Here is a 17,257-nt window from a genome sequence, read left to right as displayed (position 1 = left end):
CCTCACTCATGCTCTTTCTCTGTCTCTCAAAAATAAATAAACATTAAAAACAATTTTTTTTTAAATTTCAAATATAGTTGACCCTTGAACAACAGGGGTTTGAACTGCACGGGTCTACTTGCACATGGATCGGTTTTGATAAATACAGTACAGTACCATAAGTCTATTTTCTCTTCCTTGTGATTTTCTTACTGATGTTCTCTTTTATTTATTTTATCCTAAGAATACAGCATATGACATATGTATAAAATACATGCTAACAGACTTATTCTAAGCTTCTGGGCAACAGCAGTCTCTTCATAGTGAAGTGTTTGGGAAGTTAAAAGCTATTATGAGGATTTAACTGCCCGAGGTGGGGCAAGGTTGGCGCCCCTAACCCCCATGTCACTTGAGGGTCAACTGTATCCTGTGATTGCACTAAATCATTTCTTTTTAAGCGAGAACACTTATCGTGCGACGTCTCCTCGAAATCCTTAAGAGGAACCAGGGGCTGAGACAGCTGCCCTTGTGGGTCGAGGTGCTGCCCCTCCCGGGATCCAGACCTGGATCTGCAGCACCCCGTTTCTAGGTGCCTCATTCACCTGGTCCTGATGGGTGTTTCATCTTTCAGCCTTGACGCTCCGGTGCAAGTTCCCTTCTGCTTGGCAGGGTAGCCGCGTTTGCCACAGGTTGACTTCTGAAGGTGGTGGCACAGCCTGGGCATCTTATTGTTACACTTCCCAAATGACAGCGTCCCCTTCACCACCTCGCTTCTGCAGCCGAAACCAAAGAGGCCGGGGGAGAAGGCCTTTCTGCTATCTATACTAAATAATTTAATTTAAAAAAAGTTTTAATGTTTATTTATTTTTGAGACACACACACACACACACAAAGTGTGAGTGACGGAGGGGCAGAGAGAGACAGAGACACAAAATCCGAAGCAGGTTGCAGGCTCTGAGCTGTCAGCACAAAGCCCCACGCAGGGCTTGAACTCACAAACTGTGAAATCATGACCTGAGCGGAAGTCAGAGGCTCAATCGACTGAGGTCCCCAGGCGCCCCTATACTAAGTAATTTTAAATTCAGACTTATTTAAACTATGCGTACTATTTTGTGCCTGTTTAGGAAAATTCTTGAACTAGACAAGAACTTGAAACTTAGCCCACCTCATATTTCTAGCCGACAGAGCACCAAACCGAACCTGGAAGACACCCCTGGGGACCTTACAGCACTTGACAGAGCCCCAGGGAGCTGAGCCCAGCCCCTCCTCTGTGGCGCTGCCTCTTGTTGGAAGGGGCCTCAGAGAAGCGGAGACCGCCCGCGCCCAGTTCCAGCCTCGGTGTCTCACGCGGCACTTGCCCCCGGAGTCCAGGAAGCCGAAGGAACGAAGACACGCTGACGGCGGCTTGTCTCTGACCAGGACGAGGGGTGCCCTTCTTCTCCGCCGCTCCTCACCAGATGCCCCTCATCTGGTGGCAGCTCTTCCTCCAGAGCCTCTTCCAGAGTCAGACGCGTGTGCGTGCGAGCTGGTCTGTGGGCACTCTCTCCACCTGTGCCCAGCTTGCCCTTATGCTTCCTTCAGAGGCCATCGGATTCTTCCCTCCCACCTGAGGGCAGTGGCCAACGGGTGTCCATGATTTGAAACGCAGGCCATGGGAGCGGAAGCACATACGACTAGGATGCAGAACCACATTCTAGGTGACAGCGGTGAAAGACAGTCTGACCGATACCCCAGGGAGCTGGTGTCTTATGCTTGGTGAGCAGAACCGTCCTAAGCTGTCTTCTCACAGCAGATTGTAGATTCAGACAGTCTGTAGCTTTGCATCTCCCCATAAAGTTGCAGAAACCAGAAGCACGACTCACACTGGCAACACTACTTTCTTCTGAATGTGTCTTGACTTCTACCAGACGGCTCTGCTTCTTCGACAGCAGATCGTTTCGGCTGCAATGGGAACAGGTGCAGCCTGCTCACTCTGATCGGGTGTGATGTCCAGCTGGAGAGCAGAAAACTAGAATTCTTGAGTCAGCAGCACTCCTGGCCTCACTCTACACACACCTTATTCATTCACTCACATCTGTTTATTCAGCATCTGCCATGGACAGAGGACACTGTGCTGAAAAGACAAACTCCCTGTCTTCTGGCACCAGAGTCTAAAAGAGTGACAGTCAAACGTCCTTCCGCGGACCTAGGTCTCCAGGATTTTACCGCTTGGATTCCTAACCACTTCAGAAGTAAAAAGGGATTGATGATCTACTCCCAGGTCACAGCTGTGACTCAGGAGCACATGCTGTGTCCTCACAATCTCGGGAAGAGGTCCTACCAACTGTCCACACGGGAAACAAGAGAAATAGAGGGAGTCACAAATGGCAAGACCACAATTCGGATTCAGGTACCTCTGGAGTTAACCATGCCAGGCACTATAAGCAATCTGTGACTGGCTGGGTACGGTCACGGGACCATAAAAAGACGTTTCACTTCTCGGTCACCTGCACCCACGTATCACTCCGCCAGGGCAAGCAGACAATGATGCAACAGAAGTTAACACGTCAGGCCGCCTTCTGACCCGGGAAGCACAGAGACCTTTCTCCTTCCTGTTGCAAGTGCTGCATCGGCGGGAAGAGATCTTGGTTTCTCCATTTCTAGAGGAAGCATCTTAAAATTGCTTTCCAGCTAGGTCAGGAGAAGCCACTCATCAGGAGTAAGAGTTTCTGGGTCCCCCATCCCCTCCAGCCCCCCGCTCACAGGCTCCTACGTCTCTGGTCCAATTGGCTTGCTGTCTAACAGAGACGCAACGTGAACCACTTTCAGAAGTTTCTGTTTTCTGGTACACGTAGGGAAAAAGTAAAAAGAAACAGGTTACCATTAATTTTAATAATGTATTGATTTAACCCAATATATCAAAAATGTTATCTCAATACGTAATCAATAGAGAATATTATAAATGGATATTCTACATTTGTGTGTCACGCTAAGCTTCTACAATCCAATGCGTGGTTTACGTTCCGATCTGGACCAGCCTCACTCACGGCGCCCGACGGTACGACTGCCACAGTGGCCGGCACAGCTCTGAGTCTATCCTCATGTCTTCGTTCACAAGGAAGAGACTCAATGGGGGGTGCGGGGTGGAATTCACTTTATCATGTTGCTAGAAGAGCAGGAACCAGGCTTTCCCTGCATAAAGCCAATCCTAGTCCTCCCAATCAGAAACAGAGAGAGGCGTGGTCCCCATCCGTCCCTACCACCCTGCCTCCTGTCCCCACATCACTTCCCTTTCGTCCCCTGACAAACCAGTCACCCACCCAGCAGATGACAGCAATCAGAGGAACAGTGGGGACTGTGGTGGGGACCGTAAAGTACTTCGGGGATGGCAGCTCAGGCAACGTCATGGAAAGACCAGGATGAGCCAGTGCTGGAGAGCAGGTATGAGTTACCCTCACTGAGGGCACCTCTCCGTCTGGAGTCACAGGAAATGGCCAGTGAGCTTCTCTCCTGAATCTTATGTCTGGTGGAACCCACCTGTGCCATCATGCTCTCCCTCCGCATCTCGTCTTGTTAGCCTAGGTCATCTTTTTTGCTTCCAGTGTCGAGCACAGAACCTAGCACATACTATGTGATCAAAAATTGTTCAATAGGGGCGCCTGGGTGGCCCAGTCAGTTAAGTATCTTCGGCTCAGGTCATGATCTCACAGTCCCTGCATTCCAGCCTCGCGTCAGGCTCTGTGCTGACAGCTCAGAGCCTGAAGCCTGCTTCGGATTCTGTGTCTCCCTCTCTCTCTGCCCCTCCCCTGCTTGCACTCTGTGTCTCTCTCAAAAATAAATAAACATTGGGGCGCCTGGGTGGCTCGGTCGGTTAAGCGTCCGACTTCGGCTCAGGTCATGATCTCACGGTCCGTGGGTTCGAGCCCCGCGACGGGCTCTGTGCTGACAGCTCAGAGCCTGGAGCCTGTTTCAGATTCTGTGTTTCCCTCTCTCTCTGCTCCTCCCCTGTTCATGCTCTGTCTCTCTCTGTCTCAAAAATAAATAAACGTTAAAAAAAAAAATTTTTAATAAATAAATAAATAAACATTAAAAAAAAACCAAAAACAACTATTCAATAAACCCAGCCCCTGCAAACCTGTTGAGGCCAAACAGGAAGCCCCACCTTTATTTCAAAGCCAGAACTCATACGTGATTAACGTGGTCTAAGAAACAAATGGCACACATCCAGAAGGAAGGTCTAGCAGGGAAGGTGGTGGGAGCTGGAAATCAATCACACGCACCATGGAGGGAACAACTTCATGACCTCAAGCACCCGTGAGGGGCTCTCACTCCCAAGTTCCCTGCTGTGCCATTTACACTCCCTGCAAACTATGAGGGACACCCCTGGGTTTCCCGGCAGAAACAGTTTTTATTGGCCTCGTGTGCACATCCAGCCCACCTGAGCAGGACCGCCAGCTGGAGGCAGTGTGGTGGCCACGTGCTTCGGGCTTACTCACCCAGGGTCCCATTCTGACCCTCTCATCACCAGGTAGCCTCCACTAAGCTCCTAACCTCTCTCTGACTCTGCTTTTTGGTCCAAAAATGGAGACAGTAATGGTATCCACACCTCACTTGCTATGAGGAGCCCATGAGAACCCACACAAGGCCCTTAAAACCTGACTGAACTATTGTAAACACTCACTAAATTGAACTTGTAAAAGTAGTAGTAAGATTTTTTAGCCTGAAATGATTTAAGAGACAGAAAATTACCTCCTCCTTCACCCACCAGACTTCCTACCCAGAGTCAGTAGAGTAGGCCCCATTGCAGAAACCAAGAACACATCAACAGTGGCAACCGTGAAACACAAGGGTTCACCAGGTAGAGGTCAGACCTGCTCACACCGCTTTCTAACTGTTCATTTAGTATTTAAAACATAATTGATCTTCACTGAAGTGTAGGTCACACGACACATATGCACAACTTGACATCTGACACACGCACAACGCAGCTCAGATAACGAACACCTCCACCACGTGCAGGCGTCCCCCTGTGCCCCGCTGGGATGCTGCCCCACCCCAAGTGACCACTCATCTGCTTTCCGTCACGACACATCAACAGCGTAACTACACTTCCAGAAGCGTATACCCATGGAGTCACAGAGTATGTACTTTCTCGTGGTCTGGCTCCACTCACTCGGCACTGTCGAGACTCACCCGTGTTGCTGCCCGTACAAGTCTTTATGTGCACACCTGCTTTCACTGGTCTCGGGTGCACACCGAGGGGTGGAGCATACATGGTAGGCATATGCTTAACATCAGGAAACTGCCAAACTGTTTTCAAAGTGCTGGCACCATTTCCTCTCCCACCGGCAGCGCCCACAAGCCCTGCTCCCGCACGCGCTTCTCGGCACTTGGTGGGATCACCTGTTGGTCCGTCTAGTAGGACAGTGGTGTCTCCTTACAGATCTAATTTCCATCCCCTGATAACTAATGATTTTGGCCATCTTTTCAAATGCTTATCTGCTGTCTCTACATGCTCTTTGGTGGAGCGTCTGTTCAAATCACTTGCGTCCTTCATACTGAATGTTGAGAGCTCTTTACTTGTCATCTAAGGCATGTCACACGCTAACACTTTCTGCCAGCCTGTGGCTGGTCTTTTCCTTCTCTTAACAGTGTCTTGGAAGGAGCAGAAGCTTTTAATATTGACGAAGTCTAACTTATAAATGTTCTCTTTTATGGACTGTTAACTTTGATGTCATGATTAACAAACCTGTGCCAAACCCAAAGTCTTCACAACCTTCTATGTCCTCTTTTTAGGGCCAATATTTAGAGCCTATGATTCACTCTGACTTAGTTTTTGTCTATGGTGTCAAGTTAACCCTCTGCACAGGGACAACCAATCGTTCAAGCAACGAATTCATTCAATTTAGCTCTGCTTTTTAATTTAAATTCTCTTAACTTATCCTGAGTTGCAAGAATTTCACAAGGAACTCTGTACCCTCAACCAGATTCACTGACCCCTGACTCTGTGACACTCTCACTGCGTACACACTTACGGGGATTTTTTCTCTGAATCGTGTGGCTTCACCTCTATCTGTACCATCTGCTGGTATTTTAACTAACATTTGATTTGGAAAAAGGGCCCTCTTGCTTTCTAGTTAAAAAAGCTGGAGAGGTTCTGCTCTTGCTCTTGTCCAGAATGTGAACGACCATCTCTGGGGCCTTAACTCTTCCTTCTGAACACTGGATGGAGCCTTTCAAAGCAACATGTTTCTCAGGAACAGTTTGTTCTGAAAACCAACTATGGGCTTAAAAAGAGGTGGGCAAAACTATACAAAAATTAAATTATTAAAATAAGAAACCCTGAAAAAATTTAAACATCGTGCTTTAAAAACTGACAAGGATCAATTACTTCAACATTACCTTAATTCAGAAGTGCTTCTGGTCTGGTCTCCAACGCATGAAAAATTGTCTGCAACAGACAAAGAAAAGGCTATATATGCACTGCGTTCAGGTTGAAAGGAATAACATTGCATACATTTGAAGGAGCATATAAATCCCTCCCTTCTCCATCGCCATTTCTTGCCCCAAACTGTTTCACTTGGTACTCTGCACTAATTTAGTATTTGGCTTTCCAATGTGCAAAAGAACTCTGATCTCAATTTCTTTCTCTTTCTTTCTTCTTTTTTTGAGAGAGAGAGAGAGAGAGAGAAGGGGAGGAAGCGGGAGCAGGGGAGAGGGGCAGAAGGAGGGAGGAGAGAATCCCAAGCAGGCTTCACATTCGGCGTGGAACCCAATGAGGGGCTCATTCCCAAGAGCCTGAGATATGACCTGAGCCAAAATCAAGAGTCAGACGCTCAACTGACGGAGCCACCCAGGTGCCCTCAATCTCATTATCTTTTTAAAAAAAATGTTTTAATGTTATTTATTTTTGAGAAGGAGAGACAGAGCATGAGTGGGGGAGGGGCAGAAAGAGAAGGAGACACAGAATCCGAAGCAGGCTCCAGGCTCTGAGCAGTCAGCACAGAGCCCAACGCAGGGCTCGACATCACGAACCCCAAGATCATGACCTGAGCCTAAGTCAGACGCTTAACCGACTGAGCCACCCAGGTGTCCCTCAATTTCTTTAAAAAAAAAAAAAAAAAAAAACTTAGAAATGCCTCATGGAAAATACTCTGAATCCAACTGAACAATACACGGGGAAGACCTACTTAGAATCCAGTTACTAGAAAAATAACATTATGGTAAGAACAATCACTGCAATTCAAGAAGCTTCTAAAGTCCGGTCACCCAGACTTGGCCATTTGACATGTAAAGGACCTCATCTGCATCTCAAAGAAGGCACGACTGCTTCCAAGTGTGACTGCTCCACAGGGGTGTGTGTGCAACCCGCCAGCTCCGCACCACTCCTGCGGCAGCAGGGCCATCCAGAGCCCCAGCTCTGACATCTGGAAGAATCCCCGACTCTCTTCCTCTCTCTGTACTGCAGCCAGAACCGAAGTACACTTAATTCTAGATTTCTTCTGAAATCTCTGCTTGTTCTTTCTCAGAAACTAAATTTGAAAACATTTAAATAGGCTTTTGTGATCTCTCCAAATTATGTGAAAAGACCAATTCTGGGTGATTCACAGATTACCACCTACCTGCCTGTTGACGGACTCACTACCTTGTGCAGCTACAAACGCCCGGGCACACATCTAGTCTGGAGGTCAGGAGAGGCAGTAACAAAATGAAATGTCCCCCAGTTGAACTGTGAATTCTAAAACACTCACTTCACAAAATACTTTTATTTGGGAATTACATTGCATAAGTTGTAATACGCACAAGCTTTCCTGTCAATAAAAGTTAAGTGTGGAAAGAAAACCGTACGGAGTTTCCTCAAAAGGTTAAACACAGGTTCGCCATGTGATGCAGCTCGGCTGCTCCTAGGCATGTAGCCCAAACAACCGAAAACAGGTGCTCAATGCATGTCCACACACTTCACTGCAGCACTATTCACAACGGTCAAAGGTGCTAACAGCCCAAATGTCCGTCCACGAATAAGTGGATAAACAAAATGTGGCACAGCCAACAATGGAATGTTCTCCAGCCACGAAGAAGAGCGCAGCACTGACACGTGCTACAGTGTGGACGGTCCAGAAAAGCATTATGCTGTGTGGAGAAACCACACACAAATGATCACAAAGTATATGCTTCCATTTACGTGAAATAGAAAATATTCTGCTTCTAGGAAAGAGACAGACCCACACAGACAGAATGCAGTGGTTGCGAGGGGCGCCCTCTGTGTACGTGGATGTGTGAATGAATACTGCTCAAAAGATACAGGGCTCCCTTCGGGAAGATGAAAATGTTCTGGAACTAGATAGACGTGATGGCTGCACAACACAGGAAGTGTGCTAAATGCCACTAAATCGTTCACGTTAAACTGGTTCCCTTAACGTATCACAAATTTTATTTCAAAAAAGAGGGGGGGGGGGGGAATGTGCCATTAAAGGTACTTAAAAGAACAACCAAACCAGTAGGTGTGGAGGTGGAAGAGGAAGCTGAAGAAAATCAGTGAACTGGTGGCCAACTGGCCTTCACAAACCCAAAGAGGGGAGCTCTCGGGAGGGCACACCCGCTGTGTCAGTGAACGTGTCAGTGAACTACCGAGTCTGTAAGCAGGCAGTGGCAAATTCCGGCAGGACTGGTTAGATTGGGTCATTCTCACGGGAGGGGGCTGTACTGCCCACTGTGGGATATTCAACAGCACCTCCTTCCCCAGTGTGACAACCAAAACTAACTCGGGACGCCACTAGGTGTCCCTGGGGAGAATATGGGCTCAGGTGAGAGCTCCACCTTCAGACTGGTTGTCACAATTAATCCCAGTCTCCAAATACAAATCCTTTGAGGTACTTTCCACATCAAGAGACAAGAAGGAAAAAATTAAAATGGAAAAATGTATCACAGTTTGCTCTGATTCAAACACCTAGACTGCCGTGGCTCAAGGCATGAAAGCAAACTCCCTATTCCTTTTCTTTGGAAGAAGAAAACGGGGAGCCACGCCCCCATAAGTATTTCCCCAGCCTGCAGTTCCTATGGGCACAGTCACGGTGGGAGAAAGGGTGTGGACACCAGAATCAAACCGCCTCAGCCTGGATTCACACGTACAGCTGTCTGGATTTGTTTCTGGCTAAAAATAAGACCCAGGTGGGGCTCTTTTACTGACTATTCGGCGCAGAAGACAAGACCACTGTTCCAGACACAGCCATGTGATCCTGAGCCAGGAGCATCACTCTTATAGAAAATCAGGAAACTGGGGATTTAATGAGACCAAAGCCCAAGTCTCACGATGCTACTCTGCCTCCTGGAGGCAAAAGTAAGTGGAGAGGCAATGCACATCCTGAGACTCCTAGGAGCTGGTAACGCTGGGTCCCTTCCAGCCAGCAGGTGTCCAGGGCCCACAAGCGGGGCGGGGGGCAGTGCCCGCCCAGACCGGAGAACGATGGTTCTCAGGCGGAGAAGGGCCTTCCGGGTTACACCGAAGCCTGGCTACAAGGGAGGGCTGCTGCTATGAAGTGGAACTAAGGGGTGGCATGAGGACAGGCTGAAGTTTTCTCACATCTTTTTAGAAAGCAATCCATAACGGAAGTTGGAGGAAGAGAAAGGAAGACATAGACAAAAATTCAAGAAAAAGGTTACCAGTTTATAAAGCCAATCCTAATCAAAATTTAAAATATGTAAAATTCAAGTGATAGATTTAACAGAGTAAATAAAATACAAATGTCTCAGCAATCTTATGAACAAACCAAACTTTTTAAAGTTTATTTACTTATCTTGAGACAGAGCACCAGCAGGGGAGGGGCAGAGAGAGAATCCCCAGCAGACTCCGAGCTGTCAGCGCAGAGCCCAACGCGAGGCTCCATCCCGCAAACCGTGAGATCGTGACCTGAGCCGAAATCAAGAGTCGGACGCTTAACCGACTGAGCCACCCAGGTGCCCCGTCAAACATTTTTAATAATTCGAATGAACAACTCCTTACCCACCCAACAACACTGCTTTGAGACCCCCTTCCCTTGGTGGAGGCAGCTCTGCTAGAAGGCAGGAGCCCTACTCTGTGACCCTCTGTCTCCTGTGGACAGGTCTACTGTGCAAGTCAGGTGCAAAGCTTCCAGACCATTCCCTCACAAAAGGACCAGACTGCTGCACACTATACACCCTCCTTTCCAGCACTGTCTCAGGCTGCCTCTGGCTACACCTCAAACACGAGTCTTTGAAGTCTACCTGAGTACCTTGGCTTTAAATGATTTATGGGTCAAATTCCCTGAACATCTATCCGTTCACTCAACAAATACATTTTAATACCTAGGATATAAGACAGTGTGCTGGATGCTGAGAACACAAGCCATCAAAACAGCTTAGCCTAGCGGCCCCCACATGGGTCTCCCAGGCCAGGGGACATTAGCCTATAATGTAAGCGGGGGGGGGGGGGGGGGGGGCCTCTACCAATACAAGTAAACTTAAGGGCTAGTTTCACTCAGGCCTGTGTGATCCACACAAAGTCCTAGAAATGCACACACAGGACACCCTGCACCACAGGTGAATGGCCAGGACAGGATTCCAGGGATCAGGGAGGAAAGAGCTCCTGTTCTGGGGGTCAGGGGGAAAGACATGGGCCATTGCAGAAAAGGCCACTTGACAGAAGAAAAAGGGGAGGGGTGGTAGCTCAGCGATTCTCAGCAACTGTGGGCATCATAGCTCACTTAGCTGAAATACCCAATAGCCAAGGTCATTATGATTCCCTGGCTGAAGAAGGTTAAAATCCTAGAGCAGATTTCTAAAGATGGAATTATCATTATTTAAAAAAAATTTTTTAATGTTCATTTTGCGGGGAGAGAGAGGGAGAGAGACATCATATGCAAGAGTGGGGGAGACAAAGAATCTGAAGCAGGTTCCAGGCTCTGAGCTGTCAGCAGAGCCAGACGAGGGGGATCAAACTCGCCGGCCCTGAGATCATGACCTAAGCCAAAGTCGGACACTTAACCTACTTAGCCACCCAGGTGTCCTGTAAAGATGGGATTATTATGTCAAAGGTTATGTGTCTTTTGAAGCCTCTTGGAAAAAAATCAGCTGAGCCTACAGTTGACTCTACAGAGTTGTTAACTTAGCAATATTAAATATTGCCTTGACATTGATATTGATATTAATATTTAATGATAAACTCTCCTATACATATATATTCTAATACATCACGAGGTTTTAAGGACCAAATACTAGTATTTACGAGTATTGTTATTTTCATATTTTTCAAAAGCTAAAAACTGAATCTTCTTGAGACATATCTAGAGGATTCCTTTACTGGCTGCATTAAAATTTCAAATCGAGCAAAGGTACATCTCCCGGGAATGATTTCTTTTATATCAACATAACCCTAAGACAGAAAGAACATTCGGGTGTACTGTCACCTGCAATCCTGACATCCCCAGACCAGAGCAGAACAGACCCAAGGACATTAATTAGTCCTTACCCTGTTAAGTGTGGGCAGTCATGTTTTATCACAGGCTTTAAGGTGTTTGATTACAAGCCCTACTGGAGGTAGTGTGCATCCGTGATATATACACCACTTTTTCTTCCTAAACCCTGAAAAAGGCGGGATTCCAGAACACATCCAGTCTTAAGAGTTTGTATGAGGGACTGGGAAGGCTTGTAAGAAACAAAGAAAACTTCTCACTTCTGAATAATTCTCTAGTACAAGATGTTCTGGGGATGCCTGGGTGGCTCAATCAGTTAAGTGTCCGAATCTTGATTTCGACTCAGGTCATGATCTCACAGTTCACAGGTTTGTCCCCACAGAGGCTCTGTACTGACAGAGCCTGCTTGGAATCCTCTCTCTCTCCATCTCTACCCCCCACCATTCATTCATTCATTCTCTCTCTCTCTCTCTCTCTCTCAAAATAAATAAATAAACAAAAAGAGATGTTCTGAGCAAGAAGGTGAAATGATAATGTGAAAGAGTCCCCTTGCCAAATTTAGGAAGATCTGAGGGTAAAATGGAATATATCTCATTGAAAACACACACACACATGCACGCGTGCACACACATGCGCACGCGCACACACACACACACACACGCGCACACACACAAATACTCAAAAAATAAACAAGAGGAAAGGTAGAGCTCTTCTTTACAAAGGAATGCAATGATGTATAAGGAATGACAGATCTAGGAAACTACTATTTTGGGGCCTTGAGAGTAGTAACACGTGCAAAGATCACCAATGGATGCTAAAATGTGTTGTTAGAAGACATTCACAAGGTCTAACAGTATCACTCATAGATAATTTCCTAATTTTAAAAACCAAACGTTATTATCTAATAGATACCACCTTAATCAAAGGATGATACTTAGTATTACCAAGAATGGAACAAACTAACATTAGGTATCTCATGATATGATAAAATGTGAAGTCTTGGTCACCTACCGAGAACTTTCGCCAAAAACACGCCTGAATCCAATTACGAGGAAACATTTATTAAAATCCAGAATGTGAGACATTACAAGAAATTGGCCTGAACTCTTCAAAAATGTCAATGTTGTAACAAGCAAAAAAAAAAAAAAAAAAAAAAAAAAAAAAAAAAAAAGGTGGGAAGACCACTCAAGATGCTGTGAGCCTAGGTAGAGCCACGAGTACCAAACTGCAACACATGAATTTGATTAAATCCGGAAGGTGAAGGGTATGAAGACATCTGGGTGAACGCTGAAGAAACTGACATGTGTACTGGGTTAGGTGTCAGTGAATCCATGTTAAAGCTTGGCATGTAATGATACTATTGTGGAAACACAAAAGAATGGCCTTGTCCTTGAGACACCAGACTGGAGTTGTAAGGAATCAAGTATCATGACATCTACAACATTCTAACAATTCACCAAAAAGCACCAAGAGACAGAAAATGTGGACCCCCCAAAAGTTACAGATTACTTGGTAAAAGGTACAGAATATTCACTCACCTATTTTTTCAACTTCCTGTAGCTTCAAAACTAAAAGTTAGGGGGTAGGAGAATACTAAGGTCAATGAAAAGCAAATATAAATCTTCTTTTAAAATGCCCTTGACATTCTCTAACAAAAGATGAGGTTACCTACAGATCAATCAGAGGAAATTACTGTGTTTTCATAACTCTGTTGACTCTTCCCTGACCGATGCAGTGAGAGGAGCTCCTTCAGCAGCCGGGAAACTAGGCACAGCACATGTTCATGACTTCCTGACACCATCAATGCTCTTTGGTTTCTAAGGCCACTTTGAAAAATAGATGAATTAATATTTCATTTTTACTTTTTATATTTAATTTTTCTTCATTTTAACAGTGTTTCAGTGTTCTTTTTCTCAGGCTGGCTAGAGGTTTATCAATTTGATCTTTCCAAAACACCAATTTTTCAGGGCACCTGGGTGGCTCAGTTGGTGAAGCATCTGATTCAGCTCAGGTCTTGATCTCAGGGTCCTGAGTTCAAGCCAAACACTGGGCTCCGTGCTGGGCGTGAAGCCTACTTAAAAAAATAAAATAATTTTCAGTCTCGGTGATTTTCTCTGTTGTAGCTGTTTTCACTTTCATGGATTTTCCTCTTACCCTCATCATTATTTCCTTCTTGCTTTGTGTTCAATGTGTCCTTCTGGCATCAGAAAGCAGAAAGCTTAGACCGCGAAGACTTTGTTTCTTTTTTTTTTTTTAAATTTTTTTTTTTTTCAACATTTATTTATTTTTGGGACAGAGAGAGACAGAGCATGAACGGGGGAGGGGCAGAGAGAGAGGGAGACACAGAATCGGAAACAGGCTCCAGGCTCTGAGCCATCAGCCCAGAGCCTGACGCGGGGCTCGAACTCACGGACCGCGAGATCGTGACCTGGCTGAAGTCGGACGCTCAACCGACTGCGCCACCCAGGCGCCCCAGCGAAGACTTTGTTTCTACAACAAGCACATCATTCCTTCATGGTTCCCGTGGCACTGCTCACACTGTGCCCCACAGATGTCCATGTGTTTGTTTCACTTCCATTCAAATTCAAGTATTTTCAAATTTCCCTTATGATGTCATCTTTGACTTGCTTAATTTCCAGGTATTTGAGGATTTTCCAGATGGGGTTCTATTACTGATTTCTAATGCAATTCAACTGCCACCACAATTATTCTGAAGGCCCATCCAACAGTCCCAACATCTGGGTCACCTCCAAGTCCACTCCACTGATTTACCTCTCGACAACAGGCCACCTTTTGTGTACTACATGATTTTTTGCTGAGTACCAGAGATGGATCAACAGAACGGAAGTAAACAGTGACTGCACAGAGGAACGGCACACCTCTTCCTCTGCCAGGCCCCGTAAACAGATATATTCTAAGCCACGAAACAAGATTTTGAAAGTATAACTGGAGTGGCACCTGGATGGCTCAGTCAGTTAAGCATCCCACTTTGGCTCAGGTCATGATCTCACAGTTTATGAGTTTGAGCCCTGCGTCGGTCTCTGTGCTGACAGCTCAGAGTCTGGAGCCTGCTTCAGATTCTGTGTCTCCCTCTCTCTCTGCCCCTCCCCTGCTCACACTCTGTCTCTCTCCCTCTCAAAAATAACAGTTAAAAAAAATTTTTTTTTAATAAATAAGAGTATAGCTGGAAAAAAGATAAAGCTTAAATTTTTACTCAATCTTAAAACTGTATGTTCTTGTACTTGTATGACAGGTGTTATGGTGCTAAATACTCTTGTGTATCACCAGATGAACCCCTCTGTAACCCAATGATATATCAACTATCATCACTCCTTGTAATTTTAATTCTGTAAAATTACAAAAAAGATATCCACAGCAAAGAAAGGTCAGTAACTAGCTCAAAGTTGTACGAACAGTTAGCATTATACCCAGCAACCAGACGAGCCCAGGGGAGTCTACTGATGCTATATTTACTCATTTTAAGACAAGGAGTCTATGTAAATTTTAAGAGAAAGAAAACCAGATACAAAAATTAAGGCTTGTCCCTTTGTTGAGACTTTTCCCCTCAGCTCTGAATTTTCTTTGTCCTCTCTCTCCTTCTGCCAGGAAATACCACTTAACCTTAAATTCAGAGCTTAAAGACACATTTCATTAAAACTTCCTGACTGCCGCTCTCTCCCCAGCTAACCGATCTCCCTTGCGTTCTCCTGCTCCGTTTCTATTTCTCGATCCTACTAGACTAGGAGCTGGGCCTGTGCCTTGCCTCGCCTGCCATTTTGGATTGGGGGGGGGGGGGGGGAGGCGGTTTGTTCAGCTTATAAACCACCTTTTCCAGGAGCTACCCCCATGGATCCTCCTCCCAACCCATCTTGGGATGATCCACTGTTTCCTGGCACCGGGTTCACACTACACAAGCCTGTCTCCCCACCACTGACCCCAATCATCACTGACCAGATCAGGAAAAGGTATTCAGCTCAAGAGACAGAACAAACTCGATCCCCCAATAATGTGTAAACTGAGACTGTCAGTGGGACAGGCTCTCCGCGACTGGCAGTGGGACATGAACTTGAAAGCTGTGGCTGGCTACCCTTCACAACTGGGACATGTTTCTGAGCAGCCGAGAGAGAGCGAGAGACCCACGGGAAAAGCACGCTCACCGCTGCCCCTGTTCCCGTCCCTTCTCAGGCTCCTCTACATGCCAGTCCTTATAATTAATTCTTCTTGTGTTTCGTTAATCTAGAGCGTCAGCTGTGTGTTTCAGTCTGTACCCTGCACCTGTGCCAGCACCAAGCACCCATTCCCCAGGTGCTTGCAAGTAAGTACACGAACTCCTGGTTTTATGGAAGAGGTCTCCCAAATTCCTTTCCAAGATGGAATGCTTTGCCTCTGATGACATACCCTCCACCGGTCTCCCCCCTGGACCACGGCAACAGAACCCAGCCCTCCTCCCCGCCTGACCTATATTAGCAACACAGGCTGCTCATCACTTCCTCCTCCTCCTCGAGCTCCACCCTCCAACTGGTCTAAGGGACACCATGCTTTCTTCTCCTTCCCCTCACTGCACGCAGTTCTTAGAACCCCAAACACTGCAGTGTTCTGAGGGCTCAAGGCCCTGCTCTTTACAGGCCTGACCTCTCCCAACCGACGCTGGGCTCACCACTCTCCTCAAAGCACACTCTCAAAACACCCTTCCCACCGGGCTGCCACTCAATTCTACCCGTCCCCTCCCCGCTCTGCACTCCAGCCCCGGGGCCCCTGGCCTCCAGCCCTGCCTAGCCTGCTACAGACTCGCTCCCCCAGCTGTCTCCTTCCCTCTTCAAGCCGCCCTACACATCACTGCCTCATTTATCTTTCTGAAGGACAGCTCTGACATCTGACTCCTCCGCTCAACTCTTCAAACACTCCTCCTACGGAAGAAAATCAAATTTTTGAGCCCAGCCTGATTTAAAGCTCTCCACCTCACCCACCGTGTCCCAGGTGCCCTCCCCTAGGGCTCCGATCACGAAGTCTGAGGAGGGCCAGATACACGTACACAAACACGCCAGGAGAGTCTGCTGCTCTCTGCCACGTGTGGACCAAGATCCAGACCACTTCCACAGAATTTCTCTTAAACATAAATCCGAGAAACATGAATGCATTTTTGCCTGGAAGAATAGAAACAATTTTAAAAAGCAAAATATCCCCCACAGTCAAGAAAGAGGATGTCCTTCCAACAAGTATGAGCTGAAGACATGAGTATCAAATTTCCTCTAAAAACTGCAAAACACGGAAAGCACTCTGCACTGGAAGTTTCTGTAACTCCTCTTCCTACTCACGTGTGACTTACAGTGGGAGCTGGAAAGGACAGAGACTCTGTACCTTCAGACTGCTTAGAATTACGCAGCGCTCTTTCCAGTAAAGCTTCGGGACAACTGTGTTTACTACACGGTCACTGTCAGAAAAGCACTTAGTGAGCCCATCCTTGTGCCTGGCACCAGTTTAGGCCAAGGAGGTAAACAGGAATATTTACTTCCAGTTTGAGGGCATGTGCGGCCATACTACCCAACAACCCTAAAAGTGGATGAAAGTTTTAAATCGTTGACAAAAGATTTAACAATAAAATGGCCTTGATATCCGGGTGCATATGTGTGAGCCCAGCTCACACATTCATTCACTTCACTCAACAAAGATTCACCAAAACTTTATCACGTGCCAGGCACTGAAGCAGAGGTGTCCCTCAGGAAACAAGACACGGTTCTTGCCGCCGGGGAGCTTCGTTTCTAGCTGAGGAAGGCATAAGTAAATAACCCAAGTATGTAGTTTTGACACGTCAGGCGCTGTCCAGTATGAAGAAAAAACAAAACTGCGCGAGGTGGGGAGGGGAGGAGGGG

General features: G+C 46.6%; 1 protein-coding gene across 2 annotated transcripts in view; it reads right to left on the bottom strand.

The window, feature by feature from the left end:
- Positions 1–17,257, bottom strand: part of GNB1 (G protein subunit beta 1) — an 88,954-nt gene that overhangs the window by 40,599 nt on the left and 31,098 nt on the right. Inside the window, exon 2 of one of the 2 annotated variants that reach the window (XM_081796520.1) lies at positions 6,361–6,409. The exons of the other annotated variant lie outside the window; for it this stretch is intronic. The gene's annotated coding sequence lies outside the window, so the exon portion shown is untranslated. The remainder of the gene's footprint in view (positions 1–6,360; positions 6,410–17,257) is intronic. 2 annotated transcript variants of the gene reach the window in all.

Source organism: Panthera onca, chromosome C1 (genome assembly GCF_046562875.1).
Source record: "Panthera onca isolate mPanOnc1 chromosome C1, mPanOnc1 haplotype 2, whole genome shotgun sequence".
NCBI lineage: Eukaryota > Metazoa > Chordata > Mammalia > Carnivora > Felidae > Panthera > Panthera onca.
Note: the sequence above shows the minus strand (reverse complement) of the source record. Positions and strands in the feature narration are given on the sequence as shown.